General features: G+C 33.7%; 1 pseudogene; it reads left to right on the top strand.

Moving 5' to 3' along the window:
• The window catches only part of LOC118063041 (homeobox-leucine zipper protein GLABRA 2-like), a 32,689-nt pseudogene that overhangs the window by 11,768 nt on the left and 4,734 nt on the right, over positions 1 to 16,187 (top strand).

Below are 16,187 nucleotides of genomic sequence, written 5' to 3'. Positions count from 1 at the left end.
ATCACGGATGAAAAAGGCACAAAAAATGTTGATGCCAATCTTTTGTCAAGAGTGGCAACAGATTTGACATCTGACATCCCATCAATCGATGATTACTCTTCTGACGAATCCTTACTTTCTCCTAGTTCAATGCCTTGGTTTGCTAAAAATATCAATTTTCTTGCAACAGGAGATTTTCCAGCTCACTGGAGTACCCAAGACAAAGGAAAGTTTTTGAACGAAGTGAAGAATTTTTACTTAGATGACCCTTATTTATTCAAAAATTGTCCTGATCAAATATTTCAAAGATGCATTCCCGACAATGAGGTAAGTAGTGTCATTAAACTTTGTCATTCTAAGACATGTGGGAGTCATTTCTCATTAAGAAAGACGACTGCAAAAATCTTACAAAATGGATTTTATTGGCCCACCATGTTCAAAGACAGACATGCATTCTGCAAAACATATGAAAATTGTCAAAAAAGTTGAGACTGGTCAAAAAGTTTTGCTTTATAATTCTCGACTCCATTTATTTCCTGAAAAACTAAAATCAAGATGGAGCAGTCCATTTATTTTAAAACATGTGCATCCTTATGGGACCCTTGATATTGAGAATCCAAAGAATGACAATGTTTTGAAGGTAAATGGACATCGTTTGAAAGCTTACTTTGATGAGTTTCCTAGTGAAAATGAATCCATTGGTTGGAATGATCTTGTAGATAAAGGTTGATTATTTTGTTTTTCTCACATTTTTTTGTGTTCCTTTTTGGTGTATCTTTTGTTTTGCTAGTTTCTCTCTCATCCCGGTTAAATGGTGGATAACGGTACTCCGTGACATAAGTCGGTTCTTTCAGTTTCCCAAATAACTGATATCTGTATATATTTGTACAATTCTGTGCTCTTTTTCCCTTCTTTGAATCTCGTCTCCAATTCTCTTTTGAAAATAGACACCACTCTTGAAAAGTTGAAAAGGTATTTTCTCGCTCTGCCTCAGAATGCGATTACAAAAATTTATCGTGCTAGGTGTGCAAGATTGAGGTTGTTGATGAACCATGGAATTCCTGAAGATATTCGTTGGCTGATTGAAGCAAAGGTCCGATTATCAGGTGAGTCCTCCAATTCTTTCATTTCACACATGCTTGGAACAAGTAAAAGCACTTTTGCAAAGAAACATCGTGCAAAACGACTGAAAGTCTGTCACAGATGTGCCAGATGGACTTGTAATGCGACATGTCGTTCTTTAGGAATGTTATCTGTAAACCGTGAAGATAAAATACAATTCATTAAGGATGGCCTGAGTAAGGGGTCTTTAGATAATCTTTTGTTGACCCTTGAGACGCATCCTAGTGGAGATGTGCATCGTGTAATTCATGATTTATGGTCACAATTCCATAAAGAACATGATCGACTTAGTCTTGGGAATCTGACTAAAAAAGACCCTGTTTGCCAGTTTTTAAGAAAACTGGATGGGAAGCCTATCCCCGACCCATAGAGGGCGTTTAAGTCGTTCTTGGATGTAAAACCAAGGGAAGATGTGAGCCACAATCACAACTACCTGTACATACACGCTTTTTCAAAATAAATAATTAATAAAGAGAGAGAGAGAGAGAGTGTGTGAGACTATAGCTGGCCTACATATAGGTGGTATGATTGCATTTTCAAATTTTCATCTATAAATTCTTCTCTTCCTTCCCTTCATTTATACTCATCCCATACATTTATCAAATATAGAAGTGTGTAGAAATGGCAGGTTCCTCAAGTCATCACATAAAAAATATTTGTGTTTTCGGTGGATCTAGTCCTAGGAAAGAAAAAGAGTTTTTAGAATCAGCAAATCATCTTGGTCGGGTACTAGCTGAGAGAAAGATTCATTTAGTGTATGGGGGAGGTAGCCTTGGGTTAATGGGAGGTGTGTCAATGGCTGCATTTTTAGGGGGCAGTCAAGTTTTGGGGGTTGTCCCCAAAGCTTTAGCAAATGGGGACATCATTGAAAAAACTATTGGAGAGGAACTACAGGTCCCAACAATGTCTGATCGACTGAACGCCATGTTTAGCCATGTTGATGCCTTCATTGCCTTACCAGGTGGTCTGGGCACATTGGAAGAGATCTTTCATATTTCATCTTGGGCCCAACTGCACATTCACCATAAACCTATAGGTTTGTTAAATGTTAATGGTTTTTATGATAAGTTGTTGTCTTTCCTTGATCAAGCTATGGAACAGGAATTTCTAACATCTTCGGCACGACAAATCATAATCTGCTGCTACTGCTGAACAATTGATTGACCAACTACAATCTTTCATCCCTATCATTGATCCCTGCATGAGTCGCCTAGATTGGTCAGCTAAGGAAAGCCGTAAAAAGCTTAGATTAGATTTGAGTCTTCATCTGTGAAACCTTGTGTCTTGTGGTTTTATTAATAGCATATTATTTTGTTTTGTTACTTCTTATATTTGTTTAAGTGTGTTTCAGGTTTATCATTGTTCGTTGTTTCAGGTGATGTCTTCTATACTCTATCTTTCTACCTTAGAACATTGAGGACAATGTCTCGTTTTGGTTAGGGGGAGAGGGTAGTAGTTTAAAAAAAAAAAAAAAAAACTAACCAACTAACTGTTTTTGTTTTTAAAAAACCATTTGGCAAAACTGTTATTACTAGGATGGCAGAGTAAAGAGGAATTATTCTTGAGACGCATCTTAGTAAAAATTTCCTAATGGTTATTTGCAATATTCATAAACAAGGCCTATTAGAATACTTCTTGAAATATTCAGGTTTACAAACTCTCACATTGTTATCACTTGATTCTGCTCATATACTCATTTAACAAGTATTATTAAACCTTCATTTTCACACACACACTTTAAACATATGATTGTGGGTTGCACATTGGATTGTTACATTATTTATGTTCTTTTGTTGAAGGTAACAACTAAGGGTAAGGGATAATATATAATTTGCAAAATAATAATAATAATAATAATACTAATAATAATAATAATATTGATGATAATAAAAACATAGACAAGTTTGGTTTCGTAGCCTCCCTAACCTAAGCAATTAAGCCCGAAGAGGTGTTTTAACACCTAATACCCTAAAGTCAACTGACTTGGGAGCTATTGGCCCAAAGCTTGTTACATGGGTTAAGGAGAAAAAGCTTAAGGGAATCAAACATTGCACTATCTACGTATCAGTATCTGCAACCCGAGTTGTTAAGCTCGTAGGGGTGTCTCAACACCTAATGCCCTAAGACCAACTGGTCTGGGAGTCATTAGCCTAAAACTCATTACATGGGTTAAAGATACATTGTGTTTTAAGTTGTATGTGTGTGTGTGTGTGTATATATATATATATATATATATAAAAGTAATAATAATAATAATCCCAACCCAAGGAAGTTCACCTTAAACATTTGAACATAATATTGTTTTCTTCCAAAAAAAGCCCCATCATCTATGTTTCCATATATTGAGCACATAAAAAGAAGGTTTATTAATATCTTGTTTAAGAAGTATGAAGCAGGAATATAAATTTAATGAGAGTTTGTTTATCTGGATAGATTAATGGAAGTTGAATGATGAATGCCTTGCTTTGTGAAACTTGCAAATTGTTTCTCTATTTTAACGCTTTAGATTACTAGGGACTAGTAATAAGCTGGTTGGGGGGTGTGATTAGTACTTAAAAGTGCATGTTTATCAAGGTTTTATATCATCATTTTTCACTTGAAGTATCAATAACTCCTTAACGAAAGCATGTTTTATAATAACAAGTTTGATATTATAAGATACCTTAATTTATGGTAAATGCTCATTTTAAATGCAGGACTATCACATAAATAAAAGGATTGATTGATGAGTTTAAGCATTGAAAGTTAAAGGACAAAGAGATGGCCAAACTTAGAAAAGAGATGTCGGTGCAGTCCAAACCGGAACATTGCTCGGTAATTGGATTATATCTGGAGCTCTAGATCTCGGATTTAGGTCCATTTTATATGGATGGAAAGGTAAAACATAGGCCTACAACTTTTATTTGGACACCAAGATCTAAGAAGGCCGTTTTCAAGTCCAAATTATAGGAACAACAAAGAAGTCCGAAGCTGTCCTGCAGCCCAGACACTATTTAGTGTTCAGCCCATATCTTGAGTTCTAGAAGTCCAAATGACTTTTTTTGTTGGAAAGCTGAGACAATTTCCTAGAACATTCCTGAGGATTCTGGGCAAATTATAATGTTAGCAATGATGTCTTGTTCAGACAAGAAGATAAGGATTGTCACCAAGTCAAGATGTGGCCACCCACTCATCAATTAGTCAACAAATCAATAGTTCCAAATTTTGGCCTATAAAAGGAGGCACTTACCATGTATTGAGGCATCTTGGTTTCCAGATCAAGATCATGCTCTTGCTTTCTCTCTTTGTATTGCTCATGTCTTGCTTTCATTAATATCAAGTTTATGCACTTCATTTCCTTTCCTTTACTTAGTTAACCTCTTTCTCAATTATGTTCTTATCTTGTTCATTTATGTTTCTTTCTTTCATTATGTTCAGCTAAGTTAATTATGTCAAGGTGAAAAGGGTACACTAATGGTGTAAGAATAAGTATAATATAAACTTAACATGGACCTTAACGTTGGATACTAACATGTTTTATATTTGTTATCTTGTTCACTTTTAATACTTTGCTTGTTAAATGGCTAGTATAGATTTATGTTGTATAACACTTGGTATAACAAATACTTGGTACTTTCATAGCCCATACTGTATGGTATAACCGACACCTGAGCTATGAAAGGAACTTGATTTGTTGTTAACATAAGTTATAATCATGAATGTCTGCCAACATTTACAAGTATTAGCTTTATTCGAATAAGATAACTAATGTAATCATGTTAACAATTTATAATCTGATTGGAACCTCCTTTATGTGTGGTTTCCAATTGAGTAATAAGAGTTTATATTATACTTGTTTGAAGTACCATTAGTGGATCCTCTAACCTTGACATTTGTTTTTATCGTTGTTTAATCTTTACATTAATCTTTCATCTCAAAGTTCTCATTAATTTCTTCATCTTCATCTTCATCTTCTTTATTATTATTGTTGTTGTTATTATTATTATTATTATTATTATTATTTGTTCATAAACTCAGTATATAGGCTGGAAACCTGTGACCCGATCTTTTAGATCATTCTCAGGTATAACAACGCCACGTATTGGAGTATTATTATTATTATTATTATTATTATTATTATCGTTATTATTGTTATTGTTGCGTTATTTATAATTTATACAATTAACCTCTCTGTGGTTCGACCCCGGTCTTGCTGGGTTATTTATTACTTCGACACTCCTGCACTTGGGAGAAGACATCAAGCTTTTGGTCGTGTCAGCTTGGAATTTTTTATTTTGAGCATTATTCCCATACTCATTGTTTTCATTTTTGTTTGGCATGCTTAACCTTTTTAAATCCTTGAATCTCTTTATGCCCCTAGCTTTACTTAGACACCCTTAATCATTAAGGATTATTTTGTATAATCTTGTGGTTAAATTTATTTTCTAATCCTTGTACTTGACCTTAATGTGGAGTGTGATCATAGTCAAGGTTGATTTGCAAGAAAAAACTTGTTGGGCTCAATAAGGACTTGCAAATGATATTTTTTGTTTTAAGTATTGTGAAATGATTATCAAAGATAGCATTTCCTCACTTCAAATGCTTACGTTTAGGATTAGGAAGCTTTACTTTCTTTTTCTTTTCTTTTTTATTCTGATTGGTTGGTCATACAAAATTATTTTTCATTCAATTAAAACTCAATTTCAGCTATTTTGGCAATTTCTGGTTCATCTTTCAAGTTTTTAAGTATTTAGTCACCTCACTAGGAGATCACTTGAAATCCAAAAACTCACATATTAAAAACAAACACCAATTTGACCTCGGCATTTATACCAATAACTTTGATTTTCCAAAAAAAATTTGATCTTTTGTGAAGACATAAAAATGAGGTTTTCATGAGCCTGTAAGATCATGTGGAATTTTTGTACAGTTTATAAAAAGAGAATGTACACCAAAGAATTACTGGCCAAACTTTGATCTTTATTGACTTATTGACAAAGTACATTATACATAGTACTTTAAAACATAAAAGATTGTAAGCTTAGGAAAATCATCTTCATTTATCTTAGTCAAAATTAAAGCTCTTCTAAAGAAGGCTTTCTTTACCATGTATGGTTTTTTATAGTTTGGCGCCTATTTACTCTAACGTTTTCCCAACACTGCAAGATCTTTTTCAATACCAGGTCTCCTTCTTTAAACATTTTTGGTCTGACCTTCTTGTTGTATGTTTTAGTCATTCTCCTTTGATATATTTGATGACCAATTATTGCTAATCTATTCTCACTAATCAAATTTAATTGCTCAAATTTTAGCTTTGTTTACTCTAATCTTTTCCAGTTCTGCATTCATTAAAACCTTTAATGATGGAATCTCCACTTCTAAAGGCATTACCGCTTCCACCCCGTATACCAAAAAGTAAGGGTTTACACCAGTGAAAGTTTTGATTGTGGCGTGGTACACGTGAAGTGCGTACGAAAGCATTTCATGTCAATCTCATAGGTGACTACCATATTTTAGATGATATTCTTGAGATTTTTGCTAGCTGCCTCAACAACACCATTCATATTGGGTTTGTAAGGGGAAGAATTAAAGTGATCAATCTTTCATTTGCTGTAGACTTTGACAATCAGCTTTCCATTGAAATTCTGAGCATTGTTAGTTATTAATTTTGCTAGCATGCTATATCAATAAACTAAGTCCTTAACGATGAACCTCTTGGCTACTGTTTATGTTAAACATGCATAACAGCTAGCCTCTACCTATTTGATGAAGCATTCGATGGCCATCAAGATAAACTGATGCTCATTGCTAGCCTATGTTTTAATGGGTTCTATGACATCCAATTCCCATGTTACGATGTCACGGTCGCATAAATTAATTACCCTAGCTTAAAACACAACAAACAAGATAGTATAAAGCAAGCAAGGGGTCGAACTCAGTAGCCAAAACATTAGTAAATTTATTCTTTTCTTTGCTTATATAAGCAAATTTTATCTCATCGAACTCACTAGCCAACATTGAGAGGTAATCTTAGTATGGTCTTAGTTTCTCATCCTTAGTTTTCCATTCCTCTTTCATTTAACAGATAATTAGCAGTGAATTTCCAAAAACATCGAGTTTTCCAAATCTCAGCTCTAAAGTAGCTTCTAGATTGATAATGCAAGCTTTATATTTAATCATGTTATTGATGCATTCAAACTGCAACCTCACCAAAACAAGTATTACTTTTTTCCATGAAAAATATCACTACTCTATCCCCATTCTTTAATACATTCAATACTCCATTAGAATACATGGTTCACTGGCCATTCATCTCACCATCATCCTCAATTACTAATACATACTTAATAGAAAGATCAAGATTCAGTGGCTCACAGTCTTCCATAACATTATCCGCTAAATGGTCAACAATTAATTTTTCCTTTACAGCCTTTCTTGTCATGTAAACAATATCATATTCCTCTAATAACACTTGTCATCTTGCTCTCCATCTTGATAAGTAGGGCTTTTCATAGAGTATTTGAGGTAATCCAGTTTTGATATCAACTAGGTTATATAGTATAACATATATTGCCTAAGTCTTTTTGCACTCCAAACCAAGACACAACATAGCTTTTCTATAGTAGTGTATTGGGATTCGCAATCATTAAACTTTTTGCTCAAGTAGCAGATGGCTTGTTTTTTCCTTCCCGATTCATCATGTTGGCTTAACACACATCCTATAGCTTTTTTTATCATCGTAAATTATAGGATCAAGAATTTTATTAGTATAGAGGGCATTATTAATGGCAAGTTTTGTAAATATCTATTGATCTTGTTAACAGCTTCTTGGCAATCATCATCCTACACCCCTAGATTTTTCTTTATAAGTAATCAGAATATTGACTTGTAAGTCATTAAAAGTTAGGATATAAATCAGGCTATGTAATTCAAATGTCCAAGGAAACTCATCATGTCTTTCTTTGTCTTAGACACCGACATATCCTTGATTACCTTTACTTTATTGGGATCAAATTTTATTCATTGACTACTCATTATGAAACATAATAGTTTTCTTGTATTTACCTCAAATGAACACTTTACAGGATTTAACTTTAATAGAAACTTTCATAACCTCTCGAACAACTTCCTTGATTCTTGTACATAATCTTTTTCTTTCTTTGATTTGGAAAGTATGTCATCCATATGTACCTCTACTTTTTGATGCATCATATAATAGAATAAGGTGGTCATTGCTCTTTGATAAGTGCCCTTGACATTCTTTAATCCAAATGCCCAAACATTACTTGCCAAACACACCTTTAACATACACAAATTGGGTCGGCTAGGCTTAAGGCCCAGACCCGCCCCACTCTTTTTTTGGGTCCAATCTAGACCAACCATACAAGTTGGGCTGGACCCAGTTAGCCTAGCCTAATCATTGGCCCAATCCAATGACCTAGTTGGGCATAGCAGTATACATGCGTGAACAATTCACGCATGCATGTTGCATAGTGTGAAGGTAATTATAATTACCTTTACACTATGTAATGCAATGCTCACCAAAGAATTACATTGGGAAAACTTACATCTGCTGTTATTTAAAGACAAAGATGATGGTGATGGAAGGTTGGCCAGTTGTTGTTGTTTTCTCTCTTGTTTCTGTTTTTCCTTCATCTTCCCTAGTATTTCTTTTTGACCCTTTTCTTTCTTTCTTTTTTTAGTTCATCTTGGCATTTTATCCTATTTGCATCTGTGTGCCTTTTATTTTTCTATCCTATGTTTGTTCCTTCGTTTATGTGTGTTTATGTGCCTTTTGGTTTATTGTTTTAGATTACTTGCTTGTTTGATTAAAAATGATTTCTACAGACATGTAACGTAGGTTGTAGTTCTTGGCTATGAAAGAAAAGGATTCATAAGGCTCAAAGAGTGTTTCAAGGTTTTCAAGACTGAGGATCACTATCAGCAGTTTGACTCTTTGTGTCTTTCTTCGTTTTTTTTTTCCTTTTCGTTGCTCCTCTTTGATTTTCCCTTTTCATTATTTTGACAAGGGCATTACTCACTTTGTTTTGATTATCACTTTTTCTTGTGATTTGGGCATACCCCCCAACATTTGAGTTTCTTAGCCTCTTTTGTCTTTTTGGCTTACAACTTTTTATCATTTTTTATCAATGAAATTTTCATTTGCCCTTAGTATGAGGTATGATCCTAATCAAGATTTTTGATGAAAGAAAAATTATTCAGGCTCAAAAAGGGATCACAAGGGATATACTTATTTTAAAATGTGAAAACAATAAAAAGATGATATTTTCTCATTTCAAGAGCAAATAGTTAAGATCAATAAACTTTGACCTGTCTAGTATGATGGTTTAGACTTTTGCAAAGAAATGCATTTCATTAGTCTATGAGTAACAAGTTCACTGTATATCATTATTCATGCATTTAAACTACATGGTTCAAAAGTCATGGTGTGAAGGTGACAATTCATTTTATATGTGTGCACTTTAGTTTAGAGTTTAATCACCTCAATGAAGAAGTTGCTTGATTTATGTGTCATTCTACAAGTAAAATGTCAAAAGTGTTGTTCTAAATAAACGTCAAATCATTTTTTAAATCAAAATGCAAGTTCAATTTTTTTTTCAAAATTCCATTAGGGGAAAAGAATTTGGTAAAAGAAATGAATCGCGTTTATGAGATTACGAGAATCTTTAAAAGTGTGTTTGTTAGTTCTTAGAGGGAACCCCTTTCAGGATATTTAGCTATAAACTAAAGAAAGGTACATAATTGAAGGTCAAACTCATTATTTCATTGAAATTTTAGAAACAATGCTCAATAACAAAAACCTTATACTAACATCTTGAGTTACGATTGCTAGCAAGGTAATACATGAAAGGGCTCAACACTCAGCAATCATTGATTGGAATTTATAGATTCTTCCAATCGTCTCTCTATTATGAACTCCTCAATAGGGGGCACCTTTTTAATAGTTAGTTGAGGTTATATTTAGTCCAGTCTTGGCCTAATGACACTCTAGCTTCGTCTTCAAGACAATTGATCTCTATATGTCTTTGTTTTGGTAGTTCTTTCTCTTGCCTTTATAACCACCTTCGATATTGTGAACCTCAGTTTCTCTCTTTTTTCCAGTGAAACTTTTCTCCTTAGTTAAGTCAGCAATCATTCCTAACCAGATGGCTTGTTTAATTCACTCAACTATCACAACCAGGTCAGAAAAATATTGTACAGAGCTTCCAACAAGGTATTCAAAGTATAGGGGCCTTAAAAATGTTGGCAAACAAATTGATCACCTCTTTTTCCAACAAAGAAGGATTAATCTATACAACTATCTCATGCCTCTCTTATGGACTCCTTGTTGTTCTTTTCCAAAGCTTGCAAGATTGACCTATCAGGGTTCATATCCATATTGAACTTATATTACCTAATGAAGGCATCAACTAAGTCCTTCCACTTTTTTACCTTGGTATTGATCAACCGCATATACCAAGTAAAGACAGAGTCACTTTTATTGTCTTAAAAGAAGTTAATCAGTAGTTTCTTATTATAAACCACCTTAGTCATTTTGTTATAGTATGCCTTGAGATGAGTTACAATGCATTGAGTTCATGTATATCTGATGAATTCAGGCACTATAAAATTTATAGGGATGATCATGTTAGGCACCAAACATATCTCAGCAACCTTTATATGGTCATGTAGGCTAGTTCCCTCAAATGCCCTCATCCTTTGCTCTAGGGCAACCAATTTATCCAGACCATCTTCTCTTACCATCTTGTCCTTTTAAGATTTCTTTATTGTAAAGTCAATGGTAAATGACATTCTTATGAGATATGTTGGTTGAGAAATTTGGAAATACATAGCTAGTTATGATTCAAATGACACCTCATTTGCCCCTGGATTCTAGGGATTTGCAAGCAAAAGCTCAGGCTGAGTCGTAAACTTTACTTCTCTAGATTTAGATCTCAAGGCCTGTTTGAGTAGACTAATAAGCTTTGCGACTTCTTCTTTAAGACTTTCCAACTCTTTTCAGTGTTGGGCTTTTTCTTCATTTTCCATTTGTCCTTTTTATAGTTGAGTGTTATAGGTGCATTTTGAAGAGGAACTTATATTTCCACCCGCTAAATGAAATTTATGCAATCATGCGCAAGTGATGATGTTATCCATAGTTTTGAAACTCGGACCAGCCCGGAGGGTTAACCCGGGACCCAGCCGACCCGGGCTTGGGACCGGTTTGGGTTTAAGTAAAAACCCACTTGGAAGTTGGCTCGGTAAAACCTGGTCGACCCGACAGGTCGACCCAGGTAAACCCGGCTGAGACCCAGCTACCTTCTTGATAGAAAAAGGCAATAGCAGTCTGTACAATCTAATCTTTGGAGGCAACCGTTGTATTTTTGACAAGTACTCAACAAATGGCCTCTCCAAATCCTTATCTGAAATCTTTGTCCTCCCTTCCTTTTCATCATTATTAGAAGTACCTGCCCCTACTGTGGCAACCAAGTGCCCTTGCACTAGCTTGAAAAACCTCATTAATTGATTCTTTTCTAGTAGTGAAAGATTTGATCTTTTAGGGTAAAGAAGAGGAAATTCGTCTTTGTTTAAACCCATTTTGTGATTAATAATTTTGATAGAAGGGTAACATCTCAACAAATAAAAAGAAAAGAAAAGTGAATGGATGCTCGAATATAAAAAGAGTAGACTTCTTGCCATTGGAATGTAGGAGATGCCTTAGGTGAGGACAAGATTCTTCTCAACTACTCTCCATTGTCTAAGGCTTATGCTTCTATGCTCTATGCTAAAAAAAATTCAGATCGGGGGGTGGGGGAAGACAAATTTCACCTCATTAGGTCAATTTGGCAATGAAGCCCACATAAGAAGCTCCTCCTTAACCGACCCCTTTTGTGATTAATAATTTATCTTTTTTCTATTAATTTTTTTCCAACCTGTGACCCAATCATTAGACTAGGTTGACCATCGAGTCGGATTTCAAAACTATGATGCTATCAACAAGGAAAATACATATTCAATGTGGACTCGCCCGTCATAGGGTGGAAATGGTTAATATTCATGGATTTTAGGAACCTGATATCATTATCATGCCAACGAGGGGATCCTTGTCCGGTCTTGCTTAAGTTTGAGCTTTTGATAAACCTTTCAACTTTCAATTTAAGTTAGTTCCCTCTTGTCAACTATAACAACTCAAACTCTTATATCATATGTGATGAGCATATGCCACCTAATGGTCTTGGGATTCAAGATGCCGCATGTTGGGCTACCTATAGTGAGATTACATGAGGTACAACCTAGAAGGTCAGTTCTAGTTGTTAAATGCATCACCTGGATAGGTTACTATTTAGTCTCAAAAGGTCTTTCACATGCTTAGTGATCGTCTTTGAAAGATCGATATAAAGCTTACAAGTAGTATGAAGATAAAGGCCCTAAGTAATATTAAATTGGCATATCAACCACCATCGAGTAAACAATCAAACGAGAGCTGGATAGTGTCCGAGTCTTACCCAAGATAAAATCATTGGGGTACCATTACTTCTCCATTTATCCTGAATTTCAAGGTGTGTGCTCTTAAAGTGATGCATGATAATATAAATAGGAATACATGCTAAAGTAGTAAAGGCAATCAAATAAATTGAACAAGCACAACAAAAGAGATAGAAATAAAAAGATAAATAACAAAGATTAGTCCTAAAAATTCTAGTAGAGTCGTCATTCTGTCACACCCGGACATCACGACGATTGATTAAAAATAATCTAGAAAAAAAACAGATATATGGCATTTTGCTCTTTAAGGAAAATTGTTTAGTTCAAGGAGTTATCACCTAGTATTATGGTCACTAGAAACCCTAATTGGTTAACAGATATTATATGATACGAGATTGGTTACGCGAAAGGGAAGATGTTATCACCCCTTAAGCCTCTTACTTGAGGCAGGCTGCATTGTTGATTTTGTCTAAAAATTGCTAAAAATTTGTTCCTCTTTTTTTTTTGTTCTTCCTATCATGTTCCCAACTCTAAACCCAGTCAAGATGCTATCGTACGGGATGGGCTAGACCCATCTAGCCTAGCCTGGTCACTAGCCCAAGCTAGTGACCCGATTGGGCAAAGTAGTATGCATGCATGAACAATTCACGCATGCATGCTACATAATGCGAAGGTAATTATAATTGAACTTAAAGTTCAAGGTGGTTAGATAGAATACCATCTTTTGTTGTCACCTCTTAAAGTTTAATCCATTGAACTTTTTAGATTTCTCACCATACACCATAGTCCTTACTACCTAAGTAATACTTGTCGAAGTAACATTGGTTCACACAACCAAATATTCAGTAGAAGGGGTAAAAGATATGAAATGATCTATATTAAAAAAAATAGCCAATAATGTTTATAAATAAATATTTTGGCTCCACACTAAGCAAGTAATAATAAAAAAAACTTGTAAAATAACATCTTTTTAAATAAAATATTTAAATTATGCAAGATAAAATCTACAATCATTCCTTTACTTTGAGTTACCATGTTTAGCCCTATTTTGTTCACTAAGATTTATTCAATTATTATCATTTCACTTACAAACTATTTCGTATATAAAATAGTATTGTGTGAATAATATTTTCACTAAGTAAGTTTCTAGAAAAGATTGGAGAGGTCATAAACAATCTCGTTTAAAATACAATCTCCTTATATAGGACTTCCTAGACCGTATCTATTTATAACACTAATGTTATAGTTTAAGAAACCAATTGCATCAACTTCCGTAGAAGAGCAATCTTCATAATTTGATCCTACTGTTTCTGAATATAAACCAAATGAGAGTTAATTGAAGTCCTATATCCTGGCAATGCTATTTTTCAGCCTCTTGATGGAAAAACATAACAAAAGTTCAACATTTTCTCAAAAATTCAGGTGCTTAGCTACTTAAGTGTGAACTGTAATTGTTTGATGAAATATGTTTGTAAATGATTTAACATGGATGGATGAAATATTAAGAAAAATTGTTTGATGTTTTATGTTGGCTTATATGCTCCTTAAGTGTGAACCATAATTATTTGTCATGATTTATTAAAAAAAAAAAACAAATAGCATGGTTTAACAAAAAGCATTTGGTGAAATAAGACAATTTAGTACATATTGTTATTGCAAAACGCAACATTTAAAGTTATTGTTATTGTGAAATGTGACATTTTAAAAAATTATCAAATGAGTTGGCATAAATTACAATGTAGAGAGGAGAGAGAAAAAAAAGAACCTAAAGGCACACTAAAGCTTTGATTATAACACTACTAATACCATAAAAAGATGTTGATCATGAGATGAATTCAATGATACTAAAGAAGTTCACCAATGATGATCAGAGTGGATCCCACCCTTCGTCAAAAGACAAGTAATCAATTACAATAAGGAGAGAGAAAAAGAGATCTCAAATGCACATCAAAACTCTGATTACAACATTATTGGTATCATCAGAAAAATCTCTAGGAGACAAGTCCAATGACAACAAGAAAGGTCATCAACAGTGATTGGATTAGGTCACGTGTGTCTAGTAGCTTGCTTTTGGATAAAGGGTGTTACCAACTGGGGTCATTATCAGTGACCTTTCTTGGTGTCGTTGAACTCATTTTTTTAGGTTTTTCTAATGATAATAGTGGTGTTGTAATCAGATCTTTGGTGAGACCCTAAAATATCTTTATTTCTTTTTGTTTATCATGTCTCTCTTCGTTGTATTTGCTCGCTTGCTTTTGAACAAAGAGTGGTACACTCAATCATCATTAGAAAACTTTTTTAGTGTCGTTGGATTTATCTAGTCAAAAGCTTTTTAATGGTATCAATGGTATCATAATCAAAACTTTGATGTGCCTCGAGGTCTCTTTCTTTCTTTCCTTCTCCTCCAAAGCCATCTTTTAGTCCCCTCTTAGTTAGGCTTGAGTAAACCACCCCTAACCTAACATAAATCTTCTTGGACTTAGCTTTTTGGGTCCACCATGTCTAGCAACCTTTTGTATGGTTGATAATTGGAATTTACTGCTAATATGATCCCTTCACCATCATTTGTTTTATAAAACAATGTTAAGGTGCTCATGCCAGAACTTGATCCTCTAAGACATCTCTTTTCACACTCAATGGTGTTACCATCGACCGTTAAAAGCTGATCTCACATAATTAACTTATAATAAGTTACATAGTTTATTATTATATTTTGTTTATATATGATTTATAAGTATATAAATGTTTATGAATCACTGGGCTATATTTTAAGCTCATAAACACACAAAAGATATTTTTATCCTCTATATCTCTTGTATATATCACCTTCATTTACTACAATTGCAATATACAACACACAATTTTCGAGACTATATTCCTCTTGTATTTTATGTTAAGTTTAAGCATTGAAGGGTCTTCTTTTTACACACAAAACTTGTTTTATAGGTGCTTGTGGAACCTAAGTCCAACAATCTTTATCTCCTAGTCCATCCTAACAACCTATTCCATCCACTAGCCTTGAAAAGACCTTGATCTCTTAAGGTTTTTCTATAAACCTCGTTATTAACACTATACCTAAGAAATTTAACAAAAAGTTTGTTCAATTCTCTTTCATTTTATTTCTTTCATAATTCTTTTCATGGTTAATAACCTATAAACTCAAAAGATATTGGAGGGTGACAAACCTATAAAGAGCATGAGGGCGGCCCACCATAACAACACGTCACAATGTTTTATTTTTTAATTATATTATAATTATTGAAAGATTAAATTACCTTTTATATAAATTGATTATAACTAAAAAAAAATCATCAAGAGTATACAAAAAATACCTTTAGATGTCAATTTTATTTGTTTTACTTTTAAAAGAAGTATAGTCATTACAATGTAATCAATGCCTGAAAGAACTAAAAAGCTCTTGAATATCAATTTGGTTTTATTTAATTTTATTTTAAGGATATCTAATTCATTGTATTATGCATAAAAACAATGTAAAAAGTTCAATGTGTCATTAATTAATATAATGATAGATGAACATATAGAAAATACCCTTTTATGTTAAATGACTGGGCTCATTATTCTTTGATGTGAAGAGCAAAAATCTTCCCTTAACTATTATA

Source organism: Populus alba, chromosome 1 (assembly GCF_005239225.2).
Source record: "Populus alba chromosome 1, ASM523922v2, whole genome shotgun sequence".
Lineage (NCBI taxonomy): Eukaryota > Viridiplantae > Streptophyta > Magnoliopsida > Malpighiales > Salicaceae > Populus > Populus alba.
This window is presented reverse-complemented; position numbering and strand designations above follow the sequence as displayed.